Here is a 20,338-nt window from a genome sequence, read left to right on the forward strand (position 1 = left end):
CGTTTTTGGATAATTTTCAGCAGAATCTTGCTTGCATGTGATATCAGTGATATTGTTTGATAATTTCCACACTCTGTTGGGTCACCTTTCTTTGGAATGGGAACAAATACCGATCTCTTCCAGTCAGTTGGCCAGCCGGCTGTCCCCCAGATTTCCTGGCACAACTTAGTGAGCACACCAGGGCAGTGCCTGTTTTTTGAAATATGTCAATTGGTATGCCATCAATTCCTGGAGCCTTGTTTTTTGCCAATTCCTTCAGAGTAACTTGAACTTCCTCCTTCATCACCAAAGGTTCTTGCTCATATGTTATTTCACTCTGTGTCAGCCAATTCCTTCTGATTCAGTGACTGTGTACTCCTTTCATCTTCTTTTGATACTTCCTCGATCATTCAACATTCTACCCAAATTATCCTTAAGTATTGCCACCCGTGGCTTGAATATGTTTTTCAACTCCTTCAGCTTAAGAAACGCTGAGCGAGTCCGGCCCTTTTGATTTTCTGACTCCAGCTCTCTGCACAAGGCTCCCCAGAGCACGCCATTGCCAGAGAATTAGTTTTGGGATTCCTAGATGGGAGAGAGGCAGAGCTTTTCTCATCCGCAACCCTTGCCTCACCTAAGGTACCCCGGGAAGACGGGAAAGGGGCCCCAAAGCACGCCATCGTCAGATAATTAGTTTCAGTCATTTGGGCCAAGAAAAAAAAGTTGTGCACTGGTCCTGGAGGACTTATTCTCTCTCCTGGGAAGACATCCACTGCATCAGCACCAGGTTACAAATGGAAGACACGTGGTATTAACCTACAAGAAGTCAATTCTAGAGTGGAAGTTTAAGAACAAGGACTTTTTCTCAGGACCTTCCAGGAAAAGAAGCTGTACATGACAGCTGTACTTAAGAACTTTAAAGTGAAGTCATACTGACTGCATCATAAGAGACTGATAGCAGCATGATATGATCAGAATCAGAGAAATCCTTACTGCTTGAGATTTAGGCCATCACATCAGGGGCTGATCAAGGGGAGACGGGTGTTGAATGTTGTAGGCAAAAGTAGGAATTGGTGGTGGTGGAGTAGGGAAAGGATGGATTAAAAAAAAAATACCCACAAAGCAAAAAAAAAAAAAAAAACCAAACACAAAACAACAAACCAACCAAACATGTAGCTGGGTGGGCAGCAATATTGAATATTGGTCCTTTCCTAACTGGTAAATGTCTTTCATTTGCTCTTTTATGTAGAATGTTTGTCTGTCAGATGCTCTTATATATATTTAAAAATTGAGACAGACTAGGAAGAAGGATTGGCCATCCATTTCCAAAATTACAGGCATTCGAACACCCTATGTACAATAGGGCACACTTAGACTATCATTTGGACTAACAGACATGACAATTGAAACTTAGATCTTAGAAATGGAAACACAGAGGAAGAGGAACAGCTGTAAGGAGACACTGGAATGTGAGAAGCATGAATCTAGGAAAATTGGACATTGTTGAGAAAGAAATGGAATGCATAAATATTGACATACTAGGTATTGGCGAAATGAGATGTCTTGGTATGGGACATTTTGAATCATATGATTTACATGCCGGGGATGAAAAGGTGAGAAAATATGGGGTTGGTTTCATAATTAAAAAAGTAATTTCTAGATCTATCCTGAAATACAATGTGGTGAGTGACAGGATAATATTCATACATATACAAGGAAGTCCAGAGAATACCACTATCATTCAAATATATGCACCAACAACTATAACCAAAGAGGAGGAAATCTAAGATTTCTACCAACTTTTGCAATCAGAAATTGATCAAACATGCAATCAAAATGCATTAATAGTAATGGGCGACTGGAATGCAAAGGTTGGGAACAGGGAAGAAGGATCAGTAGCTGGAAAACACAGGCTTGGTGAGAGAAATGAGGCTGGAGATAGAATGATAGAGTTCTGCACATTCAATGATTTATTCATTGCAAATACCTTTTATAAGAAACATAAACGCAGGCTATACACATGGATTGCTAATATTAACCATGAAATAGTGGTTACTTAGTTTAAGAAAATAGGTATACTTTTAGGTAGTTAGTATTTGTTCCCAATATCCTTTGAGACCAAAGTTAAAACTGGTTGACAGGCTTATCATTTCCCAAAGCCTCCTTTCCAACATAGCACTAAAAGGAGGCCACTGGGAGTTTCATTGCACCTTTTAGAAAGAGTGTTTTTTTCTCTTCAAGTTTGTGTTTATCTATAAGCATCATGGTGATTTACTTGTATGGCACTAGTGTACTTGCTGAGCTTTACTTTTCAGTTTCCCGTCAAAGTACTACCCAGGCCTGACTGTGCTAAGCTTCCAAGATCAGAAGAGATCGGGCATTTTCAGGATGGTATGGCCATAGATTATTATTCAGGTTCTAAATGGACAATTGTAGATACAGAAGGGTTAAATGGGATAAATTATGTATATTGCATTGAAACAGATGAGAGAGAAAACGGTTTAAAAGGTATATATGATTAGATATTATTGTGATGAGTCCAGAACGAAGGCTGCATAGTGGAGTGGACTTGGGGGGAGGGACTGTATAACAATGAAAGAATTTTTCTTTTACTTTTCAAGGAGAAGAACAAACTGAAGGGGAAGGGTGGGCAGGGAGAAAATGGCAACAATGAATGAATGGAAATTTAAAAAAATGTGCATTCAATTATTTATTCATCACAAATACCTTTTTTTTCTCTTTGTTTATTTTTCATTTCAATGAACATCTACAGAGATTTTGGGATTACAAATACCTTTTTTGAAAAAGAAATTTATTATTGGAAAGAAAAAAAAAACCCAGAAGGGATAGATGCAGAAGTTGTGTTTATCAGGCAGTGAGACCACCCAACGATTTTTTAAAGTAGACATGGTGATGGAGACAGTTTATTTATAGAATGTTGGTGGTTTGATTCGTGGCTACAAGCTTACATTGTTTACAAATAAAGAATACATCTCTTGAGCCCCTGGGTTGTGTAAACAGTTAAAGTCCTTTGCTGTTGACTTGGAGGAGGGAAGAAAAATATACCTCATAATGTCTTAAGAAGCAGACCCAGTGATTACTTCTGAGTAACCAGCTAGGACAGCACTGTGGAGCACAACTCCACTCCCAAGAAACGTGGAGTCCACATGAGTTCAGGCTGTCTTAGTACCAACTGTCTTTCTTTTTGTCAATCCATTGGGCAGTTTCCTTGCTCCGTTCTGACCACTGCCTCTTGACCCAAGTGTAGGTTTCCCATTAGCATGATCAAGTGTTCTGGGATTCCCATTCTTCTCAGAGTCAGCCACAGTTTGTTATGATCCACACAGTCAAATGCCTTTGCATAGTCAATGAAATACAGATATACATTCCTCTGGTATTCCCTGCTTTCAGCTAAGATCCAGCTAACATTAGCTATAATATCAAGATCCATCTAACATTAGTTATAATATCCCTAGTACCATGACCCCTTCTAAACCCAGCCTGGACTTCTGGTAGTTCTCTGGTGATGTGCTGTTCCAGTCGTTTTTGGATAATCTTCAGTAGAATCTTGCTTCCATGTGAAATCAACGATATTGTTCTATAGTTTCCACACTCTGTTGGGTCACCTTTCTTTGGGATGGGAACAAATATAGATCTCTTTCAGTCAGATGGCCAAGTGGTTGTTTACCAGATTTCTTGGCACAACTTGGTGAGCACATCCAGGGCCGCATCTGTTAGCTGAAATATGTCAGTTGGTATACCATCGATTCCTGGGGGCCTTATTTTTTGCTATTTCCTTCAAAGGAGCTTGAACTACTTCTTTCATCACCATAGGCTCTTGCTCATATGTTGTTTCATGAAATTCTTCTGTGTCTGCCAATTCCTTTCAATACATTGACTCAGTATATTCTTTCCATCTTCTTTTAATACTTCCTGGATCATTTAATATTCTGCATGGTTCAAAATTGGGAAGGGCGTACCCCAGGGATGTGTCCTGTCTCCATACCTTTTCAACCTGTATACAGAACAGATTATCCGGGAGGCTGGGCTCTATGAGGAGAAATGTGGGGTCAAGATTGGTGGAAGATCTATCAACAATCTGCGATATGCAGATGACACAACCCTGCTTTCTGAAACTGAAGAGGACCTGAAGCGCTTGCTGCAGAGGGTCAAGGACTGCAGCCTCCAATATGGATTGAGGCTCAATGTTAAGAAGACAAAGATTCTCACCACTGGGCCAATTGGAAGCATCAGGATGGACTGTGAAGAGATTGAGATTGTTCACAGCTTTAGTCTGCTTGGCTCCACAGTCAACACTCTTGGCACCAGTAGTCAGGAAATTAAAAGGCATATTGCCATGGGAAAGTCTGTTGTTAGGAACCTCTCCAGAGTACTGAAGAGCAATGGTGTCTCTCTGGAGACTAAGGTGCATCTGATACAGGCCGTGGTCTTCGCTATCACTTGTTATGGATCAGAGAGTTGGACAATGACTAAGGAGGATAGAAGGAGAATTGATGACTTTGAGCTGTGGTGCTGGAGAAGAGTATTGAGGGTATCATGGACTGCTAGGAAAACAAACATATTAATTCTGGAAAGGGTCAAACCAGCAGCTCCCTGGACACAAGGATTCTGAGGCTCCGTCTAACATAATTTGGACATGTTGTAAGGAGGGACAGGTCCTTAGAGAGTGACATCATGCTTGGGAGAGTGGAGGGACAGCACAAGAGGGGAAGACCCTCTATGAGGTGTATTGATTCAATGACTGGGGTAATGGGGATGGGTGTATCAGAGACGGTGCAGTTGGCACAAGACAGAGGAGAGTTTAGGGCTGTTGTACATAGGGTCGCTATGAGTTGCGACTTGACAGCACATAACAACAATAACAATTTTATGGGTTTAATTTAAGCCTACTTTTGGTGCTACTTTAATTCAAAGCCCCCCCCCCGATTATATCAGCCATCCACTTCGTTCTAGTGTCACTCTGAATGCTTTCAGAAACTCAAATTTGATCTTTTACCACTTCAAGCTATTTCTTATATTTTCCTAGGACTTGAATTAGATCTTGTCAGACATGTGCTGTAGAGACTGTCACCTGTATGTTCTGCACATTAAGAAGAAAAAGTTACTTGTGCAGGCAGTTTTCTTTTAAAAGCAGACTATCTTAATGGGGCAGACTATATACATAGGAACAGTCCTTTTTCTTCTTTTTCAGTGAAAAACTTAAGGATTAGAGTTTCAGGAAGAACTGGCTTTTAGGTCTTTTTGAGACCTTGCACAGTCACTGTTTGTTGCCTGGGGTCCTTGGTGTGTGTTTGAGGGAGGCAATGGGGATGGCAGAAGTCACTGACAAACCTTTTTTCCTTTTCAGATGGATCAGCAAGTTTAGTCATCCTTGCAACTGGAAGGTGAATCTTCTAAAGTGGGCCCTCCCCAGGACTCAGATAGGCCTTTTCTCCAGCCTGCAAAACTTTGCCTTAGAAGGCTTTGTTTCCTTTCTTTAATCACATAAAATAGTTTAAGCTGTCTGTTCACCAGGAGAGGATATACATCTTTCCTAAATTAGCATTTACCTCTTCGAAACTTTTTCGAAGTCATATGTATCTTAATCTGTCTAGTTACCAGAAAGGGGAATGTGCTGTTCCTGAATTACTAATACTTATATATGAAAATGTTCTTCTCAAATGTAGAAATTCTGTAACTTTACTAACAAAAGTATATTGTTAAGTGAGTTAATGTCTACTGCTATGATAAAAACATAATGACCATTCCCAGACAGGGAGGCACTTTTTTGAGGGGAACTCGCTGTCCTCCCACATATGTAATAAAATACTTATAGATATTACAATAAAAACAAACAAACAACAACACCAAAAACCACTGGGTAACTTAATCTGGAATGCAGAGCAAGTATTGAATATAGTGCCAGGACCTTTATTATGGATCATGGTTTTTAGATCCTTGCTCATTAATGTCCTCTCGGGAAGAAGAGTCTGTGTTGTATATTGCTCTTTATTTGGCACATGAAGCAGAAAGCAGGGTGTAAAATTTACTGTATTATTTAATATCTTCTTTTAGCAGACAGAGAAGCAAATGGCCAAGAGAACCTAACTTGAAAACCTGTTGGGACCAGGAGCCTCCAGATAGCTCTTTTCATATCTCAGAAAAGGCTCCTCCTCAGGGTTCTTTAAGTGGCTTCTTTGCTGAAGATGAACAACAATTGTTTGGAGAAGGAGATCATCTCCCTATGGTACAAGGACACATCCAAGGTGATGAGAGAGGAGAGAACCTCTCTCCTCAGGAACGAGTTTCTGGGAAACAGCTAAACCAGCATTTGCCTGATTCTCACCCACAAGATCTGCCTGGGCTATTGCTCCAGGGCCCCCCTGAAAGACCAACTGAGACCTTCACCAACCCAGAAACTTTTCACCTCTAGAGAGTGTGGGAAAACCTTCTGTAGAAATTCTCAGCGTGTGTTTCATCAGAAAAGTCATAGGAGAAAGACATGTTTTCAATGCCCTACCTGTAAGGAAACCTTTCTCTTGAGTTCAGAGCTTGTGATGCATTAGAGAAACCACACAGGAGAGAAACCCTTTATTTCTTTTTTTTTAAAATTTAGTTTGTTTATCTTTCATTTCAATGAACATCTACAGAGATTTTGGAATTCCATTCATTCATTGTTGCACCCTTCTCCCCGCACAAACCCCTCCCCCCCCCCATTTGCTCCTCTCCTTGGAAAGCAAAAGAAAAACTCCCTCATTGGTACACAATCCCCCCGCACCTCCCCAAACCCCATCCCCTACCCCCAAATATAATCCACTCTGCAACCCTCATTGCGTACTCCTACAATAAAAATAATGCCCTAAAATATAATACTTTTAGACTATTCTCTCCCCCTTGGACTTCAATGCCGTAAACATATTTCATCCAGTTTTGAGAGAAACCCTTTAAATGTTTGCTATGTGAAAAGAGTTTTAATCGCAAGTCCAACTCTAATGTACACCAGCGGGCCCACACAGGAGAGGCCCTATAAATGTCCTTTCTGTGAAAAGAGTTTTGGTTATAGGTCCAGCTTTAATAGTCACCAGCAAATGCACACAGGAAGGAAATCCTATAAATGTTCTCCCTGTGAAAAGAGTTTTAACAAGAGGTGTTCCTTAAATATGCACCAAAGCATCCACACAGGAGAGAAACCGTATAAATGTTCTCTCTTCACAGGTCCAACTTTAAAAAACACCAGCTTGTCCACAAAGATAGGAAAACCCTCTAAAAGTCCTCTCTGAGAAAAGTTCCATTGATAACGCAAACATTTTTTAGATACTACTGGGTCTACACAGGAGAGAAACCCTATAAGTGGCCCCTCTGTGAAAAGAATTTAATGAGTCTAACTTTATTAGACATCAGAGGGTCGACATAATAGAGAAACCTTATCCATATTCTTGCTGTAGGAAAAGAGTTCCTATCAAATGGCTCAGTTTCATAGACAGCAGTGGGACCTAAAAATGTCCCCTCTGTGAAAAGAGTTTTATTGAGGTCCAAATTTGACAGCTGAAGTCCTCGCAATACACCCATAGAAGAACCTCCAACAGGTTATCAGAGGCAGTAAATCTCAGGGGAGATTAACACCTTTCTTTCCTGGAGCAGCTGGAGGATTCAAACCTTGTGTCTTTGTGATTGTAGTGCAGCTTCAACCACGAGGCTCTCAGAGATGTTAGCTTAGGGAGGCATACAGCTTTAAATAAATGAGGTTGTTAGTTTCCAACAAATTTGGCCGGACTCATAGTGACCACATGAATAACATATATGAACCCTGTTCTATCCTGTGTCGGAGTGGCCTGACCCACCATCGTTCCATGGACCCAGTGTGCTCATAGAAGTGATAGCGGGACCTCTGATCCAAGACCAGAGTTGACTACCTGCACTCACCTCCACCATGGGCTCTGAGCACTACTGGTAGCAGTTGTGCATGTAGATCAGGCTCTGCAGGAGCACAGGGCTGGAATGAGGACAAGGCCCAGATTAGCTGCCAGAGCCACCCACCATATGTCACCTTTCTGTGTGTTCACTTGCAGGCAGGCAGTTGTTGCCTCCTTGTTATGTTCCCTGCAAGTCAACTTTCACTAGTTGTTATGTGGCCTCAAGTCATCTACGACTCATAGCAACTCTATGTACAACAACTGTGAATCCTGCTCTATCCTAAGCAACCTTATTGTCGTCTTCCCCTCCTGCACTGTCCCTTCAACCTCCCAAGCATAATCTCTCTCTCCGAGGACTGTTCCCTCCTTGCAACATGTCCAAAGTATGTCAGACAGAGATTCAGAATCCTTGTCTCCAAGGAGCAGCCTGGTGTCACCCTCTCCAAGATGAACTTGTTCTCTTAGCAGTCCATGGTATATGCAATACTGTTCTCCAACACCATAGCTAAAAGGCATCAATTCTTCTATCATATTGTGTGACTCATAGTAATCCTATAACCAAAAGATCTGAACTTGGGTTTGTGTGACATCCTCACAATCTCCAAAATACTTGATCCCATTGTTTCAGTCACCTTCTCAATCCATCTTGTTGAGGGTCTTTCTCTGCTAAATTGACCCTTCACATTTTCAATCATGACGTCTTTCTCCAAGGTCTTGTCTTTCTTTTTTTCTTTCCATATTTATTCAGTGCTTCCAAATATAAAACAAGGTCAAGATTCTTAAACCAATTACTTCAAATGTGACCATGCAGAGCCATTAAAAGTGTTTACAAGGATCATTTTGCCCTTCAGTTTGGTGCTTCCCCCCACCCCTTTTCAGTTTGGTGCTTTAGATAATGGTGGGATCAACAAGATCGAATGGCATGTGCCTGCTTGAAGAATGTAACCTGCTTAGGAAACATGCTGGCCAGTTTTTACTTGTCTACCATTCTGAATTTACAACCCTTTTTAAAAAAAAACTTGAGAGACACAGAGAACTGAATAATTTAACTGCCCAAGTTTTTTCAACAACCACACAAAAAGCACAACCACAGGAAAATGATAGTCTCAATATTCTACAAACTTGAGAAAGTGGAGATATAAGACACTGGTTTCTGTAGTGGGTTCAACTGTTCAATCTTTTTTTTTTTTTTTTTATGAGAAATGAGTTTTCTTAGGGCCTTTCCCATTAATTTGGCTATAGGTTCCACAAGAACAGTGAAGAATCATCCCCATGCCTCATGTAAAATTTAAACGTACAATTGTAAAGTAATTCTGTTGCATTGTACAAACAGAAGCCCAGGACATTTTGCTAGTTGCATAGACTAAGGACAGTTGGCAAGATGGCACTGAAGAAAAAGCCCGAGTGGCACTACTCAGTCCAAATGTTTCTGTTGCTACTGCTGTTGTTATGTGCTGTCAAGCTGCTTGCAACTCATAGCGACCCTACATACAAGAGCACTAAACGCTGCTCTATCCTGTGCCAACCTCGCAGTCTCTGACAAACACATTCCCACCACCCTAGTCATAGCTCCCGATCAGGTGCACCTTAGTCTCCAGCCTGACATCACTGCTCTTCGGGTCCCTGATGGCTGACTTTCCCAGTGCAATTTGTCTCTTGATTTCCTGGCTGCTGGTACCAAGAGTGTTGACTGTGGAGCCAAGTAAACTAAAATTGTCAACTATCTCAATCTCTTCGCCATCCATACTGATTCTGCCAATTGGCCCAGTGGTGAGAATCTTTGTTTTCTTGAAGTTGAGCCTCAATCCATATGAAGGCTGCAGTCCTTGACCTTCTGCAGTAAGCACTTCAGGTCCTCCTCAATTTCAGCAAGCAGGGTTGTGTCATCTGCATAATACAGGTTGTTGATGACTCTTCCACCAATCCTGATGTCACATTCCTCCTCCTCATACAGCTCAGAGTCTCGGACGACCTGTTCTGCATACAGATTTAAAAGGTATGGACACAGAAGATAATTATACAACAGTATTTATAGGCTAACTTTTCAAAAGATGGTGGACATCAACAATGAACATATATTACATGTCAAATACATAGTTTGTTTATAAAATAAGATCACACATTATTATATCTAATAATATCATGTACAAGATACCCCTCCAAGTACTTTTGACAGCATTTCAGGTGGAAGCAATCTTATAAACAAAAACAGTGCTGTTTCTTTGCTGTGAAAGTATATAATTTACGGAAATGTAAGAGATTGCTGAGGAAAAAACCTCTTAGTTCATTGAAGATGGTAAAAAGGGTTAATTTGTGGAATAGAAAATGTATCCTAAAACAACTATGAGATATCATTTCACCCCAGTCAAAATAGCAAAATTTAACAGAACAGCAAGCAACAAATGCTGGCGAGGTTGTGGAGAAACTGGAACCCTGATTCACTGTTGGTGGGAGTGTAAAATGGTGCAACCCCTGTGGAAAGCAGTATGGCGCTTTCTCAAAAAGTTGCAAATAGAGATACCATTTGACCCAGCAATTCCACTACTGGGAATATACCCTGAAGAGACCATAGCTGACATCCAAGCAGATATATGCACTCCCATGTTGATTGCAGCTTTCTTCACAATAGCAAGGAGTTGGAAACAACCTAAGTGCCCATCAACAAACGAATGGCTAGAGAAGCTGTGGTATATTCACACAATGGAATACTATGCTGCATTAAAAAACAAGGAACTCATGCAATATTATTCAAAATGGTTGACTCTGGAGAACATTATGCTGAGTGAAATATCCCAGTCACAAAAGGACAAAGATTACATGATGCCACTGTTGTAGAATGGGACTGTCCTTGGGGTTGGGCAGAGCCTAAGTAAGATGGGTTCAATAATGTATACTGCACTAAAACAGAGGAGGGAGAAAACTGTAGAAAATGTTTCCTTTAAAAAAAATAGCAACCAGAATACATAACCTGTGTACAAAGAAAACATATACAAAGTCTGAATGATCCTATTTGATCACACTACATACTTTAGAATGAAAACATGTCATTGGTTGAAAGTTATTTTTTTTAATGCATTCCTTTGACAGCTTTAATTTGTGAACTAAAGTTTCTGTTTAGTTCAGCTGCATTTATGGCACAAGATTCTCATTTTCAAAACAGTGTACCAATTTTCAAAATGTAATAGCACTATTTTCAGCGGCAGTTTTCTTTTCTTAAAAGGTTAACAATTAGAACAGGATGGTTTAGCTATATTCTCTACTTTTGTACTCACTAGTTTGAATATTTACAGTAAGTTTGAGCCTATATACAGAATTATCCTTCCTTCACCTCCACCCACATCTTAAGGCTAAGATTTCATTAACAACATTCCTTAACTTGTTAGTTGGGGAAGTGCAGGAGTTTCAGAAAGGTGTTCCTGTGTTTTAGATGGGATTCTTTCCAAGTGAGTATAAAGGCAAAATAATCTGGGACACTATTATGAGACAAAATAATCTGGGACACTAATCTGCTCTTAAATGTAGTTGTATGAAAATAATATCTATCAACAACAACCTATACAAGATGAGACATTCAAAGAGTACCCTAACAATAGTAGCCTGTAACAGCTGCACTGCAAAGAAACCACTTTCCCCCTCAACTGTGAGTTGATGGCCAGTTTCTGGGTATTTAAGGTTCAACTCCAATCTTGTGGTGGTTACTGACAAAAAGGAATGTTTAACTGAACAGGCATCAATAAATTAAAAAATGGAAAAATACAGTTTAAAAATAATTTCTGTTGAGGAAAATTTTGTTCTAAACACTCTGTGCAAAGGGATTACTGATAAGGGGTGTTGGCAATTGAACATAAGAATTTCATGAGCACAAGTTTTCACAATGCAATGTATTTTTAACCTGTGTTCGGCTAAGAAGACTTCCCAACAATCACCAAATCTACAGGTTTATACACTGGTTGAATGACTCTTGGGCTACTGTTTAAAAGTCATTAGGTGGCTAGGGACAGAATATCAATTGTGAGACAAATGGGTAAACAAATTCCATAAAAGCCCAATAAAATCTTTTGTCAAAATAGTTACGAGATAAAACAAAAGGCTAAAAAAGTTTAGGTTCACAAATTAACATTGTGATCTTGTGGAAACAAATTTTGGAATGGATACAATTTTTTTTTCTCTTTTAAAAATAGTTCCACATTCATCTAGTGAATAAGATTTCAGTGTCAGTATACACCATACACAAGGCCTGCAGGGAGGTGGGAGACCTTTCAACTGTCCTTCAGGGCCCCTGGACGCTGCTCCTGTGGAAATTTCTCTGGCTGCTTTTCTTCCAACAGAGTTTGGGCCTGGAGGCTTGTGTGTTCAGATTTCCTGGAAACATAACCACTTTCTTGTTGGGGCTTTGCTTCTCCTAGCCGTCTTAAAATGACACCTTCTGCCAATAAGGACTTCCCTGTTTCCACAAATAACTTCTCTTCATCTGTCTCTCCCAGTTTCTGTAGTTCCATGTACTTCTCTGAAGTTTGGATTGAACAGATCAAAAGCTTTCTGACCAGATCCTTAGGCTAAAGAAAACTTCACTCTAATGTGGTCCTTATTGTAAAAGATGTCCTGGATGTCTGCTTTGGCTTTGCCATATCATAAGTGGAGTCTTTGGAATACCAGTCCCTCAGTGGGGAAAGGATTCATATACATCAAACCAGAGAGGCTTCTCCTTCAACACTCCAGATGGGAGAAGTCCTGAGTCTGCAAGAAGGCTCCCAGCCATGACTGCCTGAGTAGAACCCGAACATTTGGTGACTGGAAGCAGAAGTCTAAAATTGATGTGTTCAGAATCACAGAAATCCTGATGGCCTGAGACTTAGGCCATCACATCAAGGGCTGGTAATAGGAGAGCGGTATTGAATGGTGTAGGCAAAAGTAAGAAGGGATGGTGGTGGAGAAGGGAAAGGGTGGGTTAAAAAAATGTAGCAAGGGTGAGCAGCAACATTGAATCTATTGGTCATTTTTCTATTTGGGTAAATGTCTTTCATCTGCTCTTTTCTTTAAAATACTTGTCTGTCAGATACTGTTATATTTAAGAAAACACACAGAAAAACCCCACACAAATTGAGACAGACTAGGAGAAAGGATTGGCCATCCACTTCCGAAATGACAGGCCTTCGAAAACCCTATGTACAATAGTGCACACTTAGACTAGCAGGCACGACAAATGAGTGAGATCTTAGAAATGGAAACACAAAGAAGGAGCAACAGCTGTAAGGAGACACTAGTGACTGGAATGTAAGAAGCATGAATGTAGGAAAATTGGACATTGTTAAGAAAGAAATGGAACACATAAATATTGACATACTAGGTATCGGCAAAATGAGATGGTACTGGCATGGGACATTTTGAATCGGATGATCATATGATCTACTATGCCGGGGAGGAAAAGGTAAGAAAAAATGGGTTTGGTTTCATAATTTAAAAAGCCATTTCTAGATCCATCATGAAATATAATGTGGTGAGCAACAGGATAATATCCATATGCAAACAAGGAAGTCCAGTGAATACCACTATCATTCAAATATATGCACCAACAACTATAGCCAAAGGCAAGGAAATCTAAGATTTCTACCAACTTTTGCAATCAGAAATTGATCAAACATGCAGTCAAGATGCATTGATCATAATGGGCGACAGGAATGCAAAAGTTGGGAACAGGGAAGAAGGTCAGTAGCTGGAAAACACGGGCTTGGTGAGAGAAATGAGGCTGGAGTTAGAATGATAGAGTTCTGCACATTCAATGATTTATTCATTGCAAATACCTTTTATAAGAAGCATAAACACAGGCTATACACACGGATTTCTTCTGATGGTATGCATAGGAATCAAATCAATTACATTTGTGAAAAGACTCGCTGGAACAGCTCAATATCAGCTGTGAAAACCAGGCCAGGTGCTGATTGTGGGACAGACCACCAACTACTCATATGCAAGCTCAAACAAAAGTTGAGGAAAATTAAATCCACAGGAACCAAAATTTGACCTTAAGTCTGTCCTACTCAAATTTCAAAACCATCTCAGGAACAGGTTTGAGGCTTTGAGCATCAATGAACGTAGATGAAATGAGCTCTGGGAGGATATCAAGAAAATCATCCCTGACGAATGCAAAAGATCATTACAAAGGCTAAGGAAGAAGAAAAGACCAATATGGATGTCAAATGAGACTCTGAATATTGCATTAGAGCACTAAGAAGCCAAAGCTAAAAGAAGAAATCAAAGAGCTGAACAGAAAATTTCAAAAGGCAGCTCAGGACAACAAAGTAAGATACTACGATGAAATGTGCAGAGAGCTGGAGTCAGAAAATCAAAAGGGCTGAACTCGCTCAGCGTTTCTTAAACTGAAGGAGTTGAAAAGCAAATTCAAGCCATAGGTGGCAGTACTTAAGGATACTTCAGGTAGAATGTTAAATGATTCAAGAAGCATTAAAAGAAGATGGAAGGAATACACAGAGTCACGTTATCAGGGGGAATTGGCTGACATGGTAGAATTTCATGAAATAACATATGAACAAGAACCTGTGGTGATGAAGGAGGAAGTTCAAGTTACTCTGAAGGAATTGACAAAACAAGGCTCCAGGAGTTGACGGCATACCAATTGGCATAGTTCAACAAACAGGCACTGCCCTGGATGTGCTCACTAAGTTGTGCCAAGAAATCTGGAGGACAGCCAGCTGGCCAACAGACTGGAAAAGATTGGTATTTGTTCCCATTCCAAAGAATGGTGACCCAACAGAGTGTGGAAACTATCAAACAATATCATTAATATCACATGCAAGCAAGATTCTGCTGAAAATTATCAAAAAACGATTGGAGCAATATGTCAGCAGACAACTGCCAGATGTGCAGGCTGGATTTAGAAGAGGTTGTGGTACTAGGGATATTATAGCTAATGTTAGATGGATCTTGACAGAAAGCAGACAATGCCAGAGGAATGTCTATCTGTTCTTAATTGACTATGCAAAGGCTTTTGACTGTGTGGATCACAACAAGCTATGGCTGACTCTGAGGAGAATGGGGATCCCAAAACATTTGATTGTGCTTATGCAAAACCTATACTTGAACCAAGAGGCAGTCGTTAGAACAGATCAAGGACACATTACATGGTTCAAAATCAAGAAGGGAGTCCATCAGGGATGTATTTTGTCTCCATACCTTTTCAATCTGTATGCAGAACAGGTCATTCGAGACGTTGGGCTGTATGAGGAGGAGGAATGTGACATCAGGATTGGTGGTAGAGTCATCAACAACCTGTATTATGCAGATGATACAGCCCTGCTTGCTGAAATTGAGGAGGACCTGAAGTGCTTACTGCAGAAGGTCAAGGACTGCAGCCTTCATATGGATTGAGGCTCAACTTCAAGAAAACAAAGATTCTCACCATTGGGCCAATTGGCAGAATCAGTATGGATGGTGAAGAGATTGAGATAGTTGACAATTTTAGTTTACTTGGCTCCACAGTCAACGCTCTTGGTACCAGCAGCCAGAAAATCAAGAGATGAATTGCATTGGGAAAGTCAGCTGTGAGGGACCTCTCAAGAGTACTGAAATGCAACGATGTCAGGCTGGAGACTAAGGTGCGCCTGATCCAGGCTATAGTCTTCACAATTACGTGCTATGCATCAGAGAGTTGGACAGTGAATAGGGTTGATAGAAAGAGAATTGATGCCTTTGAGCTTTGGTGCTGGAGAAGAGGGTTGAATATACCATGGACTGCTAGGAGAACAAACAGGTTTGTCCTGGAAAAGGTGAAGCCGGAATGCTCTTTGGAGTCAAGGATTCTGAAGCTTCATCTGACATACTTTGGGCATGTTGCAAGGAGGGACATCATGTTTGGCAGAGTGGAGGGGTGGTGAAGGAGAGGAAGACCTTTGATGAGATGGATTGATTCTGTGACTGGAGCAGTGGGAATAAGTGCGTTTGAGATGGCTAGGTTGGCACAGGATAGAACGGCGTTTAGAGCTCTCGTACATAGCATCGCTATGAGTCGCAAGTGACTCAATGGCACATAACAACAACAAGAAGAGATATTTCCAGGAAAAAAATTACCTTTTTACTATGCTAGTGAAAGTATAGTTATGATTTATTGACTATTAAAAGATAGTGGACTGTGTGGACCATAATAAATTATAGATAGCATAGAGAATAATAGGAATCCCAGAACATGAAATTGAGTTTATGCTAAATGTATGTCAAGATCAAGATGCTGTGTGTGATGGGAGCAAGGGAACACTAATTGGTTAAAAATTAAGAAAGGTGTGAGTCAAGGTTGTATTCTCTCTCCATATCTATTCAATATATATACTGACCAAATTCTTTCAGAAGCTAGAATCCATGAAGAAGAGTGTAGAAAAATGATAGAAGGAAGACTCATCAATAACCTGTGTTTTTTAGATGACATAAACTTGCTTGCTGAAAGTGAAGTATATTTGAACCATTTGCTGCAGAAGATGAAAAAATACAGCCTTCAATATGGATTGCATCTCAACATCACCAAAACAAAAAAAAATCACACCACCTATCTGATAGGCAACATCATGAGAGATGGAGAAAATAGTCAAACTGTCAACAACTTCATCTTGCTAACTAGGAAAATTATTAGAAATACTGCAGTGGGAAAGTCTGCAGTCAAGAATCTTTCCAAATTAATGAGAAGTAAATGTGTTAGATTGAGAACTAAGATGAATTTCATTAAGGCCACAGTCTTTTCAATCACTTCATACGCATCTGTGATCTGGACAATAAGGATGACAGAAGAAAATGTGAAGACTTTGAATAATGCTGTTGGAGAAGAGTAATGAACATTCCATGGATTGCCAAAAAGAACAAATGATTTGGAGAAAGCGCAGCCAGAGTGCTCTTCAGAAGGAAAGATGAGAATGCTTTGTCTCTTATCAGGCATGTTGCTAGCACAGGGTTGCAAAGGCAGAGTGTTGCCAAGAGGAGAAATCCTTAAGCAGACAGACTGACATGGTGACTGTTGCAATGGACTCAAGTGTGTCAGAAATTGTAAAGACAGCAAGGATATGATAAGGGTCATCCATTATTCACATGGTTCTTATGAGTGGTACTCAACTCTACTACACCTAAAAATAACAACATCCATAATCACAATGCTGTGACAGGTTTTCATAATTTGTTCTAAGATTAGTAGCAGACCATTTAAAAGAAATAATGAGTTGGCAAGCTCTGGTGGCTTAGTGGCAAGAAGCTGTATTGTAATTCCAGAGGTGAGCTGCTCGAATCCACCAGATTTTCTGCTGGAGAAGGAGGGACAGTCTCCTCTTGTACCAGTCAGATCCAATTTTATGGCACACACACACACACACACACAATGAGTCAATGTTGGCCCAAATGTTTGATTTGCTGCACAACTCCATGATTTCTCATATCCACAGTCACTCCATTGTTCAGTGCCCTACCTCCTCTAAGTCCCTTGGGTTCCATAGTTCATTGGAATGTCTCCCAGGGACTCAGGCTCATCCACGGAATGACTCACATCACTGTAGCTATGCAGTCCAGTTTGCAGAGACTGGTGAGCATTTGTAGACTATCAGTTGAACACAGGCATCCCAAAAAGTGAGCTACCACTGCAGTTGCATGACCTTGACACCATCGGATCTCCCAAATTTTTCACAAAAGGAAAGTCTTTCTCTCCCAGCTGGAATGGTTACTGGCAGAAACTGGTTAGTTCTCCAAACAGCCTCTTGTAGGGATAATGAGAAAGGAAGGATAGCCAATGATGCACAGAGAACACAATTTTTGAAACAAATTCACCAAGCCTTAAGTGAACCATAGATCTCTGAAACTGTCCAATGGATCAAAAAAAAAGAAAAAGAGTTGGTACTAAGGTGGCTCCAATTAACTTGAACTCCATGTTTCTCAGAGTGGGGCTGTGCTCTACTGTGCTATACAGGGCTGGCTGGTAACTCAGAGGTACTCACTGCTATTTCTCTCAGCACACCCCTGGGTACATTCAACCTCCCACATCTAAGTCAACATCAGAGAACTTGAATTGTTTACATCACGCAGGGGCTTACTGGATGCATTCTTCTATTTGGAAACAGTGTTAGCTTGTAGTCACAGAGCAAACCACCAAATCCCTATCTAAATTGGCACCATCAAGAATCACTGTAAAAATGAAACAGGACCTCAAAGCCACATTAACAGCAAGGAATCAGGAAACTAAGCAGTTAACTCAGTTAGAATGGTCAGTGAAACCCATCTGACCAACACGTTATTTCACAGACTGAAACAGAATTACAGAGAGCTACAATGGATGCTACCCTAACAATGTGTCGCCTGGAGGAAACAACTAACAACTTTGAAAAATAAAAGACACAAAGAATGTATTTTCAGAATTTATCACTACTGAAATGTTATTTCACAGCAAAGCTTTAGAGGTCTACACTGCTGCCTTCCAAAATATATAAATGATTGACAAAGAAGATTTAGAGGTTTTCCGAAACTCTAGATTATTCATCTCATCTAGATATTGTAAGGGCAAATTCAAAGTCACTTCAGAAACCTCCGTCAGCTAAGTGTGTACGTGGGACTGCACAGGTATCATCCACATATCGACTGAAAAGGGATCAACAAGTGGATGAAGAGGATGAGGATGAATTAGACATGACAGATGAAAATTAATTTCCAGGTATACTTCACATTTCTACTTACATCTTATAATGACTCTAAGTCCAAGATTACTTTATCCTAGCTTGATAACCTCAAAATTAAATGTTACTACTGGAAATGTAAAAATAAAATTTATGCTGACAAAGCATGAAGGTTTTTTGGGTTTTTTAAAACTTTATTTCATTATTTTTTGTGTGTACCGTCAAATCAGATCTGAGTGGTACAGGAGGAGATTGTTCCTCCTTCTCCAGCAGAGCACCTGGTGGATTTGAACAGTGTACCTCTGAAATTGCAGTGCAGCTTCTTGCCACCAGATCTCACCAAATATGAAGGTTTTAAAAAATACTACACATCAGTCATTTCAGTGTCTTACCTACTGGTATCTTTTTGTGTACCATTTTTCCCTAAGAGAGTCATTTCACAGTATTCCATGTTAATAAGTACTATATGTAGTAAAGTTTATTTATAGATGGGTGTCAAAAATAAAAGATTATTTTAAAAGTTATTATTCAAAGATTATTATTATGATTAAAAGATTATTATTAAAATATTATTAAAATAAAATAAAATATTATTATTCTACCTGGCTTCTTTCAGAGTAAGACTGCATGCTATCTGGTTTTATTTTGTGAAGCTTTAAATCTTAAAATGACAAGTTTTTCCTTTCTTTTAACCCTTACTAAAACTTGATGTCTCATTTGTTATATAAATTTACCTTTAAACAATACTGAGATCAGAATTTTTAAAATTAAACTCCTGAGATATCATCTCACCCCAGTCAGAATAGCAAAATTTAACAGAACAGCAAGCAACAAATGCTGGCGAGGTTGTGGAGAAACTGGAACCCTTATTCACTGTTGGTGGGACTGTAAAATGGTGCAACCACTGTGCAAGGCGGTATGGTGCTTTCTCAAAAAGTTGCAAATAGAGATACCATTTGACCCAGCAATTCCAATACTGGGAATATATCCCAAAGAGACCATAACTGACATCCAAGCAGATGTATACACACCCATATTTATCGCAGCTTTGTTCACAATAGCAAGGAGTTGGAAACAACCCAGGTGCCCATCAATGAACGAATGGATAGAGAAGCTGTAGTATATTCACACAATGGAATACTATGCTGCATTGAAAAACAAGGAACTCATGCTTATTATTTAAAATGGATGAGCCTGGAGGACATTATGCTGCGTGAAATATCTCAGTTGCAAAAGGACAAATACTGCACGATGCCACTGCTGTAAAATGGGACTGATATCAGGGTTGGGGTAAGACTGAAAGAAACTGGATAAATTGTGTATACTGCACTGAAACAGATGAGGGAGAGAATAATTTAAAAGTGATGTATGATAGAGTATTATGGTTATCACAAGAGTCCACAATTAAGGTTGCATAGTGGAATGTACTTGGGGCAGTGGGAGGGGTGTGGAGGGATGGTGTACCAGGGAGGGAGTTTTTCTATTACTTTTCAAAGAGAGGAGTGAACTGGGATGGGGGTGGGGGAGGGCTGTGCGGGGAGAGAAGTGCAGCAATGGAAATCCAAAATCTCTGTAAATGTTCATTGAAATTATTAAAACAAAATAAAAATAAAAAATAAACTCCAAGATATCAATAGTTTGCAAATATGTATAATGCTATTATTTCAGATTTTTAAAAGGCATATTTAATTCTGGTTGTTTAAAAAAAAACTGTTATCTGGCTATGTTATACATGGTGCAACATTTAGAAAGGAGGGAGTACACCACATGTTGGAATATTGCCAACAGAGAAAA

At 39.9% G+C, this 20,338-nt stretch overlaps 2 pseudogenes; one reads left to right on the forward strand and one right to left on the reverse strand.

The window, feature by feature from the left end:
* The window catches only part of LOC102846363, a 25,309-nt pseudogene extending 12,658 nt beyond the window's left edge, over positions 1-12,651 (reverse strand).
* Positions 12,652-17,418: 4,767 nt separating this feature from the next.
* Positions 17,419-18,575, forward strand: LOC102846766 (annotated as a pseudogene).
* The last annotated feature ends 1,763 nt before the right edge of the window (positions 18,576-20,338 follow it).

This window comes from Elephantulus edwardii, unplaced genomic scaffold (genome assembly GCF_000299155.1).
Source record: "Elephantulus edwardii isolate Elephantulus edwardi_28Jun2011 unplaced genomic scaffold, EleEdw1.0 scaffold00286, whole genome shotgun sequence".
Classification (NCBI taxonomy): domain Eukaryota; kingdom Metazoa; phylum Chordata; class Mammalia; order Macroscelidea; family Macroscelididae; genus Elephantulus; species Elephantulus edwardii.